Source organism: Cynoglossus semilaevis, chromosome 3 (assembly GCF_000523025.1).
Source record: "Cynoglossus semilaevis isolate Cse_v1.0 chromosome 3, Cse_v1.0, whole genome shotgun sequence".
Lineage (NCBI taxonomy): Eukaryota > Metazoa > Chordata > Actinopteri > Pleuronectiformes > Cynoglossidae > Cynoglossus > Cynoglossus semilaevis.
In genome coordinates this window covers 3052558-3069518 of record NC_024309.1, presented here as the reverse complement: position 1 = coordinate 3069518, position 16961 = coordinate 3052558, and positions in this window count along the sequence as shown.

Below are 16961 nucleotides of genomic sequence, written 5' to 3'. Positions count from 1 at the left end.
TGTCTAAAGACGTTGTAGAGATTTTCCAAATAGTATTTTAATTTGGATTTTATATGCTTGCATTCATAACCACTGTACACGTGGAGACGAAGGTCTTAAACACACTAGGTAAATACACCGTTCGGGTCAGCTGATCGTTTATCTGACTTCATGGCTGTTGGTACATCTTTGAATCCAAAAAGAAATTGTTGGGCCGATGTGTTTTGGTTACTTTGTTCTGCATACTGTCTGAGGAATTTCAGTTTTGAAGTTTTAGTGTGTTTTAAGTCGTACCAAACACAGCAGCTCTTACTATAGAAACACTTTGAGTACTTTTTATATTCTTTTTCTGCACCTGAAACCATGCATTAAAAAAGGGCCGTGGTTGTCACTAAATATGGAGCCTCCATTCATTCTTCAGCCGCCTGTGAAGGGCTGCAGGGCTTCCATCAACAAGAACACTTTACTGTACTGCATTTCTGACGACCTGGGTGTCTGGTCTTTCCCTCTGAATGACTGTGCTCAATTAATTTCTTATAAATAATGTGCACTGTTCTGCAGCTCAAATGGTCTGTCAGTCGTGGAATTGTCTCTGAGCATCAGAAGAAAAAGCACATTTTACTGCTGCTCTTCTTCCCTCAGTTGTTCTACTGCTGTTTTGCCTTCCTTCTCTTGATACGTGTCACATTTTTGGGCTTCGTCTCTCGAGGGATAAATGCCAGATTACATGGTATAGTATTTTTTATTTATTTTTTTATCCGTAGTACATTAACTGACGGTGCTTACGGCTTCAAAGCTGAAAAGAGAGACACGCGCACACTCGTGTATCAGAACTGAAACACGGAGTAAAGTGTCCCCTTTGATCTCCCCCTCCCACCGCTTCGTAATTACCCTACTGACACACTGTACTGTCGTGGCACACAAGCAGTTCAGTGACTGCCTGTCGTGTGAATACAGATATGGGCTGCATCCTGTAAAACAATGAATTCCTAATTAGAGGGAACAAAGACAAAGATGTCTAACGATGATCTTCAAAACTGTACAGCGATTAATCATTAATTTTTCTAGAGAAATTAACATTTTTCCAATGCACAGAGCCATTGATGGTATTTAAGTAAATATTAAAAAATGTTTAAATGATAAAAACTATTAAACATTAGCTTTATTATCCATTGTTCCATGTTCATTGATAATAGTTTTATTTAAAACATCTGCAAAAAATAGTATTATTTGGTATGTTATATTTTATTTTAGTAAACAGTTAATTTTAGTATATTAATATAAAGTTACAATGTGTCGGTTTCAGCTACACCAGTATGAAAACATAGTGTCTCTAGTTATCACAAACACGAGCATTTCTACTGTGAATTGTTGTATATAAATGTTGTTTACTAAGGGAAGTTTCCATATTATTGATTGTAGATTGTAATTTGATAAAAATAAAAACTTATGTTTATAAATTGCTGCATTTATAGTGTATATTTATATAGTGTATATCTGGGTAAAGAAAATATGCTACAGTCAGTACGTTACTGTTACATCAGCAGTTAGCTCACTTCAGTCAGGTACCACAACAGCAGCAGACGTTGACTATAGAGTTTGCTGAAGTGCTCGCAGCCTGTTGACTTGTGGGCCATGTCAACTGCTCAATCAATGTTTTTCTTTTTTTTTTCTTTTCTATTTAGTGTCTTTTGCCATTGCTGGATGTGTGAAGAGCCTCACCCTTCTCCGTGAGGTCATTCATACCTCAGCTTGCAGTAGTAGAGAGGGTTTTGTGCTGGACGCTGAAGAGCGGGCAGCGGACTGAATATTGAAGCTGTGTGTTGGTTTGCAGTAAGTGAACGTCAAAGCATCAGTGAGTATTTGATAGGATGAAACGTCTGAGACATGTCACAATTCTACATTCAAACACACACACACACAGATTTCCTCTGATTACTTTCTATTCTTCGTTACACCGTCTTCATTTGTCTCTGCTCTGACATAGTTTCCTTCCTTCTTAAACACCAAGTTAATCCTTCCACAGGTTTTGGTGTTTCCCTGCTGTTCTTTCACTGACACATTCGTTAATGGTCATAACGACTTGTACATATTAGTTTGACTGAATATTATGCTGCTCACGGAGATTGTGGTGCCTGGGTGTCCCCCCCCACACACCTTTGTATAATGTGATTTTCTTAAGTTCACTAGACTTAATTAAGTCCTAAATTTGTTTTTGTTTAAATGTGACATTGTAGGTGCTGAGAATAAAATGGGACAGTTTGGACATTTTCACATAATGTCACTCAAATGCCTCAACATTTATTAGTCATTTAGTTTTCGATGGATTGTTGACATAATTGTCAAACTGTTAACTCAACAATCAACTCAATTGAGAGACCCCCAATAGTGTTTAATTCTGCATAGTATATTATAAGAACATTTTATTACACAGGCCTTGAACTCAACCTCATCCATTATTATGTTTTATGACAACTATTAGTAATAGTAGTAATATATATATATATATATGTATATACACATATATAATATCTCGTCAAATTGACAGCGATTGTGGCGACTAGATTAATTCTGAACATTTCTTTCAGAGTAGAAATGTCTACACAGTCTTTTCACTTCATGGGAGGAAACAGAAGATTCTTGTCGAAACAGCTTCTGTGCTTGGTAAAAAGGGAGAGAGGAGGTTTGCATCAGACAAGCAGTAGGAGCTTTGCAGGAGTGTGAGGACGGAGGAGGTCTGACAGATAAGATGGGGCCTGATTGTGGAGAGCTTTGTACATCAGTCTTTTTACTCGTACCCATTGAGACTTGACTGGGCAATTCACTTTGTCAGGCGGCTTCATCGAAATTCAAAGTACACCAAAGTACGTAAGAGGGGAAATGCATGACATTTTTGGACCAAGGTGAACTTTCTAGAAAAGGGAATGTTCTGACAGTGGTGACATCAGCGTCCTGAGTGGTTTTTGCCGTGACTGTGGTGTATTTTGTCTCCTAACTGAGGACAGTAAGGTGGATTTTTAGTGACACTTCTTGAACATGGACTGATGGACTTTTTGACTAAATGAGTGTTCAGAAAGTAACATCAAACCTGACAGAACTTTAGACGAGTAAGGAAGGGTTTATTTGGCTTTTGAACGGCGAGGAAGAACAAAAAAAATACTGATCATATCTTAGTGTTGCTTTGTTCTAGGGAAGGAGTTGAGTTCCAAAACAGCAGAGGCGTTGGCAGTTTCCATTACTGAAGGACTGTCATCTTTTGGATACCCACGTGCCCTTTCTGCAGGCAGCGTGGCTGCACTAATCCGTTAACATGTGTGCCTGCGAGAAAAGCATGACGTGACATGACATTGCAGATTTTGATCTCCCTCGAGTTTGTATGTTTATATGCTGTGCATAATAAATTATTCCGCTGACACATGCGCCGTAGTACGTGTGAAGGAGGTGGCAGGAGCCTGCAGGCTGTGGTGCAGGTTCAGGAGAAGATCAGTCTCCCGGCCAGGCAGATAATGAAGCATGGTGTAACGAGAGATGGATAGGATGGCAGACTTATGAACATAAATCTCTCCCCTTCTCCTCTTTCCCGGTCTCTCTTGTCCTTTCTCTCCTTCTCTCTCTCTCTCTCTCATTTGGTCACTCACCCATCCAATGCACACATACAGTAAGCGCAATATTGTTCTTCCTTCCAGCCACAGTCCTTCAGCACACTCTTGTCTTGCAGAGCATGATTAGACAAAAATAGGTGTGTGTGTGTGTGTGTGTGTGTGTGTGTGTGAATGTGTGTGTGAGTGAGAGAGAAAGAGATGAATGGAGACATAAAGGGACATGTCATACCATTCACAGAGCACTCGGTCTGACAGGAACCCTCAGGACATGGCACTCGTTTCAAGTAGGGTCCAAATGGAGGTGGCACCAGGCTGTCATTGCTCTCTGGTTAATTAGAAGACATTGCCGTTCTGGCTCAGAGAGGGCAGTTGGAAATCACAGTCAGTTACATCCAGGCTTCACACATGAATTTGGCACAGCGAGTCAACTTGTCACAGCTTGTCAGGGCTTATCTGACGATGACCATAATGGCCTCACACTGTATATTTACAGTCAATGATGGCATGTCTGCACACATTCTAATGTCTCCTGGATAGTAGTGGCACCTAAAAGTTTTCAATGTGGTTCTCTGGGAAAAAGGACTACTTTTGTGTGTGCAATGTTTTAGGTTTAAAAAAGGAGGGGAATGAGTGTAACTAATTAAAAACAGATGATTTCTGTAGCTTAACCATAGAAATAAATAAAAAAGTCCAAAAATTGATTTTTGGTTAGGTTAAGTGTAAGGCTGTGGTCACTTACCTCTCTCTTGTCAAATATAAATCTGAATACAATAACTTGTTTGTTATGATGGAAAACTGCGCTTGAAATCTAACTACGTACATTTGGTCTTTTGAGACAAGTTTAGAAAAAAAAATCCCAAAACATAGGTACTTTCTATGCAGAATTCTCTGACGGCACCATCACCGGCGAACCACTCAGTCCCATCTTTGTCTGTGAACAAAATGGGCAATGTCTGTCAAATCTTGAAAGAAATTGTGCAGCTGCATTTGAAAATCCATTAGGCAGAGAGAGAGGAAGCTGTGGTAACCAAGGGCAGATGAAAAGGCGATGGTGCCGTGTGATTTGAAGATGGAACCTGGTCGTGCAGGTGAAAACAGAAAAGTTTATGGACACGAGGTCACGATGCCGTGTTCTGATTCATAGGCACGAGTGAGAGCATGTGACTACAATTGCAGACACGGATGTGCGTGTGCACACAGGCATGCTCATTGTACATGGTCACTTTGACCTTGTTGTGTTAAAACCCAAAAGCTACAGACTTGGGGGGCGCGGGGGGGCGATCAAACATAAGAGCACTTGAGGAGGAAACAGTAGGCTGTTGTTCTCGCTTCACTGTCACTGTCTCCTGAAAGCAAGACTCGTCCTCAATTTCCGTCATCTTTGTTGTTTTGTTCAATTTCCTGTCTTCGTCTTTTAGGCAAAACTACCCACTAGGAAACTACTCAGCCGCAGATAGAAAGTAAAATGCATGTCTTTCAGGTCCTGTGTTTAGCACTCGTACAATCTCAAATACCCAGTTGAGCTAAGCTGTACCGGAGACATAAGAATGAATAAAATCCGTCAATTAGCATCGCCAGTGCTTTCATTTCTGTGTTTGCATCCCCATAAAATGAGACATTTTAACTCTTGATCCAGTACATGTTTGAAAAAATTGTGTAATACAAGGAAACTACTGTAAATAAAAAAAATGTAAATTCACAGTCACCTTGTTTCATCCAGATATAAATTTAGAAAAAAACACAAAACCAAACATCAATAACAATAACCTTGTATATTGCACTATTTAAACCAATTTGTTATTAATGAATTTATTTTTTCTAAATTATCTACAAATGGCGTACAATATTAGCATGTTCTTTTAATATTAATTTAAAACAATGTTTGTGAGACATTTCATAATCATTTAGTGGCATTTATATTTTTACCACACTCAAACATGAACTCTTTCAGTAATGATGAGTTGCTCTGTGATCTGTAGTACACAATATATGTGTGTATAGTGTATTTAAAGATGGATGTCCTGGCTTAAAATAACATTAAAAATATTGTTCTTGGACATATTTAGGCCATGTGAGAAACCCCCAGTGTAAATTCACATTAGCATATATTATGACTTATGCAAATGAGCTGCTTTAATTAAGGATGAAAAGTCATTTTTTCCTCTGAAGCGAGTTTCCTCCAGGCAGTGTGGCTGTCAACAGGGAATTAACTAAACAAAGCTCTGCGGAAACGCACAACTTTCCTTCATCAGACTAATTCCCTGTGTTTTCTTAGTTAATGGCGTCATGATTGGTGGCTCACTCGGTGGTCTCAAAGCTCCTCAGCCCGGGATTCAGGCTCGAGTGGCTTCAAACCCCCGGCTGAGAGCGTAAATGTGATTAGACATTTCTAGGTTGGCTAGATGGTACGTTGGATTAGTTGCTATATTAATTATGCTCTTAGACAATCAACAGCTAAGTCTGCGGTTCCCCTTTGATACTGGGGATCTGGTTCAGCTCTGTAGAACTGAAGTGCTGTTTGGAAATCTGTGCAGATTAAAACATGAGAGAGGCCCACATGAAACTTGTCAAATTAGCAGTAACTGTAGTTAGTTGTGACTCAAATGTAGTAGCAGTTCTGAGCATCAGGCTGTTAGCGATGGTTATTTTTTTAGGTCATAGTTTTCGGTGCAACAAAGAGGAGAAAAGTTTTGTTTTTCACATATGGAATATATTGCAAAACTTTAAATGTATAGACTTGTATTACAACATGAAGTGTAAATCATATGTTACAACATAAGACGACGTCACCTTATTCATCTGCCTTTAGTTTAATAATTCACAATGTTAATGGTGGTCTGCCGTCACCCTTCAGAACAGTCTTTTTAATACACATACGCTTCAAACACTAACTGTTGTCCAGGTGCTCAGGCTCTCAGTGGAAGGATTCACAACTGCCACTCAACAAAAAACACAAAAACTTTACACATATGATATATAGTTCATTTTTGGTGCATTCTTAATAAATAATGTATGCTAAACATAGCAATACATTTAAATATGGACAGATATTTGTCATAAACATAACAGTAACTTCCAAGGTAAGAAATCATCTGAAGGTAGTAATGAAAATGAAAGGTAGCTAGCTAGATTTCAATACATCTTGGATTTTTTATTTTTTATTTTCCCAACTTGGCCTTTGGTCCAAACATTTCTGCTTTTGTGACGTTGTTGTTTTTATTGATTTTCTTCTTTTTTTATGCCACTGGCTACTGTGCATCACCTGGGATGGAGGAGTTGCGTGTTTGCTTTCATGGAGCTATTATATACACACAGGGGGCTGGTGGTAGGTGGAGCAGCCTTTAGCATGTGCACCAACACGAGCATACACACACACAAACACACACATCTGCTTGGTAGGGGCCGATTGTTTCAGATGATGGATGTCACACTCTTAGCCGTCAACACAGTACCCCTGCTGCTTTTAATTGCCCAATCAGAAAGGTGGAACATTTGTTATTGAGGGGCAGTTAGGGCCAGATGGCAAGCAACACACACACACACACACACACAACACATGCACAGCTATTATTACCCAACAATGACTTACTGTGACACCTGTATGCTTCCATTTAATCCCACAATCAACAACAAAAACCATAGAGCAGCTAAATGTAAATCCAAGTTTATTTGTTTTTTTTTTCTGACATAGATTCATGACTACCTTCACGTTTTTAGACGGCTAAAACCAAAAGAAATGTAGGGACGGAAAAAGAAAAAATCAATTCCGTCTTGGCTTTCCACATTTACTTCTCCGTGATGATTCTGCCTTTTGTTGCTGAGCTCTCAGCCAGGAGTTTTTTTTTTCAGTACAGGGTCAATAAGTCCAACTAAATCTAGTTTTTACTGTCAAACGATGAACCTGAATCACCTTTACTCACACGTCACCTTGCTGCATTTTAAAAGTTTGGCTTTATGGCTGTGCTGGTGTTTTGAAAATTACTAGAGTAGGCCAGATCTGGCATTTTCTTAGCTAAAAATGAGGGATAATACGTGCGATTCTGTTCGTGGACAGAAGGGGGCAGTGCAATACCAAAGAAGCCCATGAACGCGTTGATCTGTAAGGCTCGGTCATTTTATCCTCCACTTCACTCCTGTGTTGATATGACTATTTTTTTCAGCACTCCTTCCCCTTTTTTATGTCTGTCTGTCTCCGACCCTCTCCACACGGCTTTTGCTTTTTGTGCAAAATAAAACAATCTTGATCTTCCTTTCTCCCTCTCTCACTCAAACATTCTATTGAACACACACACACGTATACACACACACAAAGCTTTATGCAAAAAGTGTGAAGTAATCTCCAGTCTGATACACCCCGCTCAATTATGAGCTACAATGCGTGTAATTAGAAAAGTATAAAATGCATTTCAGTTTTCATTAATGAATTTCATTGATTAGTTCTGTCTTTTTGTTCTTTGTTTTGATGAAGTTAACTTTGAGGAGCACACACACGCAACACTTCCAATGCAGTCAGACCACTGGTGGATGCGCATGTGTGCTCACGTGTGCCTGTGTGTGTGCCTTTTTTTAATCTGGCCAGGGAGAGAAAATAGAAATGGGGCCTACCACTGGAGAAGGAGAATTAAAATCAGAAGAAAATAAAGTAATAAATCATGGGACGAGATGAAGGAAGAACAAGGCAAAAGAGCATTCTGAAAAGGAACAAGTGGTGGGAAGCCGGCTGGAATAGATGAGGTGAGGGGGGAAGACGTAATTGGTGCTGCGTTTGGGGACATCTCGCTGAAACACAGTCAAATAAACCACAGCAGAAATAAGAGAGAAGGAAGTGAACTGAGAACACCCGTGTATATTTCGGACTCTACAGAACTCTCTGTGTGTGTGTGTGTGTGTGTGAGCGCATCAGTGACTTACAAGTGTGTTTGTCGCCAGCAGTCCATGCCTCAGCTGCCTGCATATGTATGTGTGTTTTCAGTGCCAGCAGCTGTGCCTGGATGGATGGGTACACTTAATGCCCACACCTTTTGTTTCCATGCGATTTGTGTGCGTGTTTGTCATGAGCTTTTTGTGTATGTGTGTTTGTGTCTGCTGCCTCCACAGCCCCCCCCCCTCTCTCTCCCTCCCTACTGTGTGGGTGCATGTGCGTCGTGGAACAGAGGCTCTGTGTCAGCAGTGGTGTGCCCTCAGTGAGCCTGTCTCTAATTACAGTCTAGGGTTTCAGCGTTGCAGCCCGTCCATCTCCCTGTTTAAACCAGGCTAAGGCAGCCAGGCCCCACTGAGCCAAGGTAAACCATACAGCTAATTAGACAGAGCAGCTACCATCCCCGTACCAACAAGGGAGGCGGATGGGAGGAGGTGGTGGGGATGGCGGAAGAAGAGGGAGGGGCATAAATGGAGGGGAGCATGTATAGAGGCAGCGAGGATGGCAGAAATAGAGAGAGGGACAGGGGGATGTGGAGGGAAACACAGTGACGCGTCTTATTTTTACACTGTGTAAACTCATTGTCAGGAGTTAAGAGCTGCACCTCAACAGACCCAGCACTTCATTCAGCAACCCCCTCTGCTAGCTTGTTTGTTTCATTTACACACGCTCATTCACGTGCCTGGCCGTGGGGGGAACTTGTACCGGGTAAGGAGCGCATTTTGTAGAGTTGTAGCTCAAAAAGGTGTTTTGACACTCACTGGTGGGTTTTTGAACTCGGAGAAAATTTGCATATAGTAAACAAATGTAAATGGAGGGGGGGGGAGGGGGTCATTGGTCAACCAGGGGCAGGCTAATCTGCATAATTGGCTCCGGTGGTTCAAATTATAGCCTGCTGCTGGCTCTGCTGAGAGACGGAAACAGACAAGGAGGGGAAAAAAAGGGTGCAATTATAGGCATATGCAGCCAATGAAAAAAGTCATTTTTCCCTCTTGCTCTCTCGCTCTCCCTCTCTGGCCCTTGCCTCTCCTCCATTCCTTGTCCTGACCAATGAGAGTGCTTTGTGCTGCCCGGCAGCAATCAGAAATTCATCTCACTCCACGGCAGCGGAGGGGAACCCCCCTGAGAGAGAGAGGGAGAGAGAGAGAGAGAACAATGAATGAGAGAGTAAAACAGAGAAGAAGAAGAAAGCTGAGTGAAAGAGGGGAAAAGAGAGAGAGAGAGAGTCAGTGTGAAAATGGGGGAGATGGCATCTAGTCTCACCAGTCTGGGAGGTACAAAATGTGAAAGTGGAAGGCACAGGGAGGGTAAGGACGGGACATTGGTTCTGGGAAAAGGAGCTCAAATGAGAGGAGGACAGAGGGGAGACATGGAGAGGAAAATAAGATGCTACTGTATTGTGCGATAGGGTGACAGATCTGTTCGCCTCACCCCCCAAAACACCATTTTCTTCCACCCGTCCTGTCCCAAGCGAAAAAGCCACATTTGGCGATTCCACCTTATCACTGAAATACTAGAAATCATGTGTTTGTCAGGACGGGTGTGTGTGTGTGTGTGCGGCGTTTGTGTGTGTATTGTTGTGCAGGCAGAGGTTGGATAAGGGCACAGTAAATAAATCATGTGGGGCTCATTGGAAGAAGGTCACCGGCTGGACCCTTCCTACACACACACACAAACACACACACACATCCACCCATGCTGACAGGCCCCTGCCCCTCATTTCGGGGTGCTCTGGGTGATTCTCCCAGCGTAATGGCTTCTACCCCATTTCCAGTCTCCTGTCTGAGAGAAATCAGACACAGACCCTCCAACAGTAGCTCACACACTGACACACACACACACCTGGCCAGTTGGGCATTGGTGAAAGAGAACGGATGGAAACAGTCGGGTAAATACAGTCTTTTGTGGACGTTTGGTGTTTTCTGTGTGTGTGTGTGTGTGTGTCAGCATGCTGTTAGCCTTATCTGCTTTAAATGAGTCACGCTGCATTGTTCACAGTGTTGTGTATTCCTCGTCTTTGTATGTGTTTTTGGTTAAATTTCCGATTGGCCAACAGGCAAATCGATCTTGTCTTTAGAGAGGCCGGTGCTCAGGTTTGGCCTCCCGTCTCTTCATGTCGTGCTGCTTTTTCCCCACTAAGTGCATGCACAGGAACCTCAGAGCTGCAGCCAAAATTTATTGCACTGAGCACCGGGGTGAGTTTGGCTGTCAATCGGGATGTGGCAGAACCAGCCAGATGGATTTTTCAGCAGTTACTTGTCACACGTTAGGGCTGGAGGTTGAGGAAAGTTGACACCTTGAGGGATTTAAAATGGCTGCAGTGACTTATTGAAAACTCTCATGGTCCATTGAATTGATTTATTCATGCCGCTCCTGTCCTGTACTCTGCGGAGTTGACGTTCAACTTCAGCTAGAGCTGTGTCAAAATGTTTTTGTTTTGCTTCGACAGCTTCAGTCATAAATTAAGAAAGAAAAAATATATTTACACTACTATATTTTAATAAGGATTAAAGCAAATACTGTATGTGTACAGTAGTGGGTGAGTCTGGTTGAGGCCTAGTGTTCTTAGCTAGAAGCTGCACCAGTTGTACTATTGAAAGCTCTTACTGGCTCACAATGCCAAATTAAAGCACTATTCATGGTTTATAACTTGTTGACAATTTTCACATTTTCATGTGTAAAAGTGTGTGACGGGCTGGATTAGCAGCGTTGAGAGAGATGGAGAGGAAGAGAAGTAGAGATGCATATGTCTGGATTTCTATCTGTCTGTGCAGGGCGGTGAGTGGGAGGGTCTATCAATCATTCCCAATCATTTATATTCAGCAGCTCATATCACTTCAGCACATTGGAGAGTGGGAGAGAGTCATTTGCATGGGGAAGAGTAACTGTTGAAAAGCTGTCAGAGTAAACAAAATGTATGGCTCTATTGATGTATACATTTGGTGTTTTTTGTTCGGTGTGAAGAGCCGAGGATAAATCTGCGTGCCGTTTGCGTGTGTGGTGACAAATGCAGCCTCAGTGCTGCTCAGGAGAGAGAAGAGAGAAGAGAAGGGCCTTTTGATACGTTTCTTTCACATATGAAAATTATTTAATAGAAGTAAAAAAAAAAAGGAATCAATGAAAGGTGAAGCAGAAATTACTTTAAAATGTAAATATGACACTACACTAGGGCTGCAACAAACAATTATTTTAATAGTTCTTTAATCCTCATTTTTGTCAAGATAATTAAACAGTAAAATGATCCATTAAAAGCAGAAACGTGTCGACCTGTCTTTGAAAACTACAAATCCAACTGTAAAAATGTGTATTTTGTCAAAATAGAAAACACAGTAAAATTTATAATTTAGGAATGAAGATGAAAAAAATTGAGAATGATGAACAATATGTTTCTTCTACATTAAACACTTTCACCTGAAACACAGTAACATTTAAATTAAGGAAACTGGGAATTCTTTTTATTTATTTTTAATTGAATATTTCAGAAATGTTTAACACTTTAACTATTTTTACTTTATTGCTGTTGCAATTAACATTACAATAAGTTATAATATTCCTGGGTGTTACCTTGAGTAACGAATAAATTAATCCTGTAATTTTGAATCTTAAATCAAATAGAAAATGTTAAATTAATGGAAATTAATTCAAACTAAATTTAATTTCACAATTAATATGTTGGCTACAGTGATGATAATTAACGAACAAGAGTGTGATTTAAAGCGAAAGGCACAACAGGATTTTTCTGCATTTTCATTTAAGAAAAAAAAAAAACAGAAGTCAATTTCTGGTATCATTTTTCATTCTTTTACTCTAGATGCTAAAAGTGACTAAGTTTTTTCTCTGCCCAGTGGGACGTTGCATTTCTGCAGAGGTGAAGTCTGGTAATGTGTGACCATCACTTTAGAGAAAAAGGAGAGACGTTCTTCATCTTGCAATGACCGTTCATCTTTGACACCTTATGAGATAGCAGTTACTGGCTGCACACAGGTTATCCATTATCAAGTTGGTAAAGGTTTTTTTTTTTTTTTTTTTTAAACCCAGTCACAGATGTCTTCTGAGAAAGTCACAGAACTGTGGTCCTGCCACATCATGATCTCTGTTCTTCATCCTTCACTCCATCCACCATGGCTGACCATTTCTGACTCACTGTGTGACCTTGTCTTCCTGCTCTGGAAATTGGGCACACCTAACTACGAGGGCTTAAGTGTAATCATGTATTTAACTGCAGAAATGTACTCGCGCACGGTTCCTCCCTGGAAAAAGAGAACTGCAAACATTAATTAAGGGATATTAGTGTTGAGATCGATTTCCATGTTTCTGACAGTGATGTTCATTCTGTCAGACTTGAACAAATATTTATGTCTGGGGCACAAAAAAAATGTCAGAACAAGATGAAAAAATCAATAGGAGTATGATTCCACCATTTAAAAAGATTTTAAATCCATTTAAGTCAAACAAATACAAAAGTACAGCCATCGCTGCTCCAAATAAAGGAATTAAAAAATGTTATTCTTGCAATTAAGCTGCCATTTATTTAATGCTTTTTTTTTCAAAAATCATTGAAATTAAATATTTAAAACACACCTTTAAAAAAAATTACATGATTTGACATAGGAATACATTTAAGCGACTGGTCTGAATGGATGAATGAAAATAAATAAAATCTCTTGAAATGTAATCCTGTCATCTGTATGCATGGCTGTGTGTGTCCAGAGTAGTAGAGCTGCCAATAGGGGCCAGTGTGTAACCAAGTATACGGCCTCGTGGTGCAGGCGTTCACATGGTGTAGGAGAGAGGGAGAGAGAGAGAGAGAAAGAGAGAGTGGGGGCAGAGTACATGGAGAAAAGCTATTGTTGGAGGGGTTATTGTGAAATAGGAAGCGGCAAACAAGGCGGTCTTTAACTCTGCTTATAGAATATGTTAAAGTGATGTCTGTGATGCTCCGTGTGAATTATTTGCTTTATCATAAAGTGCATTTATGACGCACGGTCATAAATATGCATCAGTACCACTGTTTTCAAATTTGAACCTCTCCCCTCAGCCACCCCTCCTTCTTTCCACTTCTCTCCCCCCCCCTTTCACTTAGTGCTAACAACACAAAAACAACATTTTTAAAATGCAACCCACCAAAGGGATGTTTTGGAAACATTTCCCTTCCACCCCCCTCTCTCCCCCTCTTCTGTCTTGTAGCTACTTCATCTTCGGTCTCTCCTCTTCCTCTCTAAAACTTGAATCTGCTGGTCGTGTTAAGATGCGGGTGATTTACGAAATATTTTTGAAGTCGACAAAGTAATTAGGGATTTAAAATTCGGTGCCACAATAATACACATTAACTGTTCTCTTCATCTCCTTCCCTCACCCTCCCTCTCTCCTCTTTCATCTTCATCATCAAAATCCTGTTTCTAATTTCTCTGGATTTCCTGCCCAGAGCAGCCGTGGTGCTGACCCCTTTAACTCGGACACATAACGTTCTTAATATCCAGATTATATTTTTTCTCCCCTTAAGCTCTTTTCAACATGTGAAATTATTTCTGCAATCAACCACAAAGCCGACCCCACCCACACCCTCCATTCTTCCTTTCCCCCCTCGATTGTGGCCTGCTCAAACATAACTTCCTATGCTGATGCTCTGAATGCGCCCACCACCCACCTAGACCCTGTTCTCTGCACAAACACACACACACACACACACACTCACCTCCCCTGCTCTTGTCTCTCTGCAATTAGAAAGTGAAAGACTGCAATAAAGGTGGCGCTGTACAAGGAGGGCAGTTAATGAAAGAAAGGATTATGGGTAAAGGCAGCATCAAGGGGAGATTAGGAGAGGACAAACAGGCTTGCTGAGACAAAAGATCCGAGTGACAAGAGCTGCTTATGGCATATATTTTCTGAATATAGAGCATCTACGCACAGGGAGGAAAAAGTATTTCAACACGTCTACGTTAATGTCGTATATGCAGGAAGAATGCAGGGAAAGCAGTCGGCCTTTACACAGCAGCCCAGATGTGTCTTTTGTTCGTGCGTCTCTGAGTTTTCTACATTGCATTCTTAAGAAAAAGTACAATTCCATGGCAGCGTACAGATCCTACAGTAAAGGATTTAGCCAACATGTCATATAATCCTGGTGAGCTCAGAATTAGAGGCTCCCCTCCTGAGTTCAGAAAAGTCTTGAGATACTAGGCATTAAAGTTTTCAAATCCAAAAAGCCCTGGTCGTAGGTGAGACACAAAAGCAGTTTATTCCACAAATCCAAAATCTCCTTACATAATGTATGAAACAAGAGCAGAGCCTGTTTTTTCTTTTCTCTTCTAGAAAAGAAGTTAGAAAAGAGAAAAAAAAAATGTATAAATGATGTTGATAATATTTGTTTGCCCCTTCTCCCCCCTTCATCCTTGTACTAGACTGACTGATCCACTGCCTGTCCACCAGCACTGGCCAACATGACACAGGCATACGGTCTCTTTAAGTAGAGTGATAAGCACTTCGGCCTCGATGCTGAACAGGGAGCAAATTGAAAGTGAAGATTGCCTTCCCATAGACTTTATCTTTTCCCACTAAAACATGGAGCGGTTGGCTACGACTACACCTATTGATTTTGCAATTTCAGCAAATTAAGAAGGAGACAGCTGGGCCTATTAGAGAGCTGTCTGTGGCTAGGACTAGCATGGCCACTGTGGTCTGTAATGGTGCGGATGCTGAAAAAGTGACAAAAAGGAGGAGACTGTGGCTCCATTTTGAATGGTGGCATAATTGTGTTTTACCTTTACGTAGCAGGAGGTGCATAAATTAATGGATGCTATGAAGGACCTTTGATTTTAAGACGTTGGATGTGTCACCAGCTGCTACATATCACAGCAGGTCGGCTGAGGCGTATAGCTCTGATGTATAAATATACCACAAGGCAATCAGGTTGAAAGAATTACTAACGCATGTGGCCAACCTCAGGATTTTAGTAATAAAAGAAGCTAAAGGCCAATCTGTGCCACTCTAATATCCACAATAATATCCGCAGCGATATGTTGAGTAATGAGAAGAATACAAATTTATATTCAAGTGTGGGGGTGGGGTGGGGGATGCTAGAATTCAATTACACACTTCAAATAATGCAAGGGTTTAATAAAAGTACGGTCGATCTGAATGCATGGGCCGCGGCTGTGTATGTGAATGTTTTTTGTTGGCGTGCGGCTAAAGAAATGCAACAAGAGGAAGGCACAAAGGGGAAACGCAACAAGGCAAAGCACAAGGATCTTCTGGGAGGTCAACAGATTTTTTTTTTCTTTCCCTTCTATATAATTCCGAGGAAGCTACCATCCAATTGGACTAATTCGTGATATACATTTATTGGCAGGAGGTGAATTCCTCTCAATTTTTCAATCTGATTGTGTTAGCAGCCTATATGGCTTCCATATTGGAGTTTTAATATGAGAAATTCAATAAGAGAAGTGATGGATGATTTCTCTGCTAAAGGGTGCACATTTTTCATACTGATGGCTTTTTTTTGGTCTGCAAAAAATGATGAAATATGAGGTTTCTTTATTGATCATTAGTCTCAGCTGCACCTGCTTCACCAATTTGTTTCCAATCAAAATTGGCATTAAGATTCATATTTGGTATCAATGCGGCAAAAATTTCCCATTATTCATTTAATAACTACTGGGAATTACAAAGACATAGAACAATTCAAGAAGTCCAGTTTGTTCAATTTCCTCTATTGTGATTATTATTATTATTATTTTTTTTAGGAGTTTCTATCTCTCATTCTGGTTTATATTCATTTTAAGCTGCCGCCCTCAGGCGGTGGGTTCGTCTATCAAGAAGGAGAAATTAAATTCTTGACCACTTTGCTTACAGGAGGTGCAAAATGGTTTTAGATCCACCGGGGGACATAAAATAAGCTAATTGGGCAAAGTGTGAAGTTATTTCTATTTTCTCTGACATCTCCGTTATGTAATGTTGTAGGTAATGGACGTGTGTGTGTGTGTGTGTGTGTGTGTGTGTGTGTGGAATGTGGATACATTCACGTGGGCATCTGTGGCACGGAGAAGTGTCAGAGCATAAGTGGGCGAAGTGAGGAGAGCGCAGATAGGAGGGCTCGACTCGCAACTCATTACAGGAATCACAAGCTAATTCATTGATTGCCCCTTGGAAGAGGTGGCTGCTAATTGTTAGGTAATTAACATAGCAAGCTGTAATTATGTCCGCCTAAAGACCTGATTAGTGTTCCTGAATGTCTTACAGGCTCTGAGGGGCTGTATCTGTGCCTACGTGTGTCTAAGCCTATCTGTTGGCTCCAGGACAGATGGCACATTGTCAAAAGATGACATGTTTTGTTTTCCCTGATGTGCAGAGAGAGAGAGAGAGAGCGCAGGAGCCATGTTCAGAGGAAGAAAATGCGTGGACGAGCTGCGCCCAGGGACTTGTCCTTTTGTTTCAGCCTTGTTAATTAAAGCGCTAATTGAGTGTAA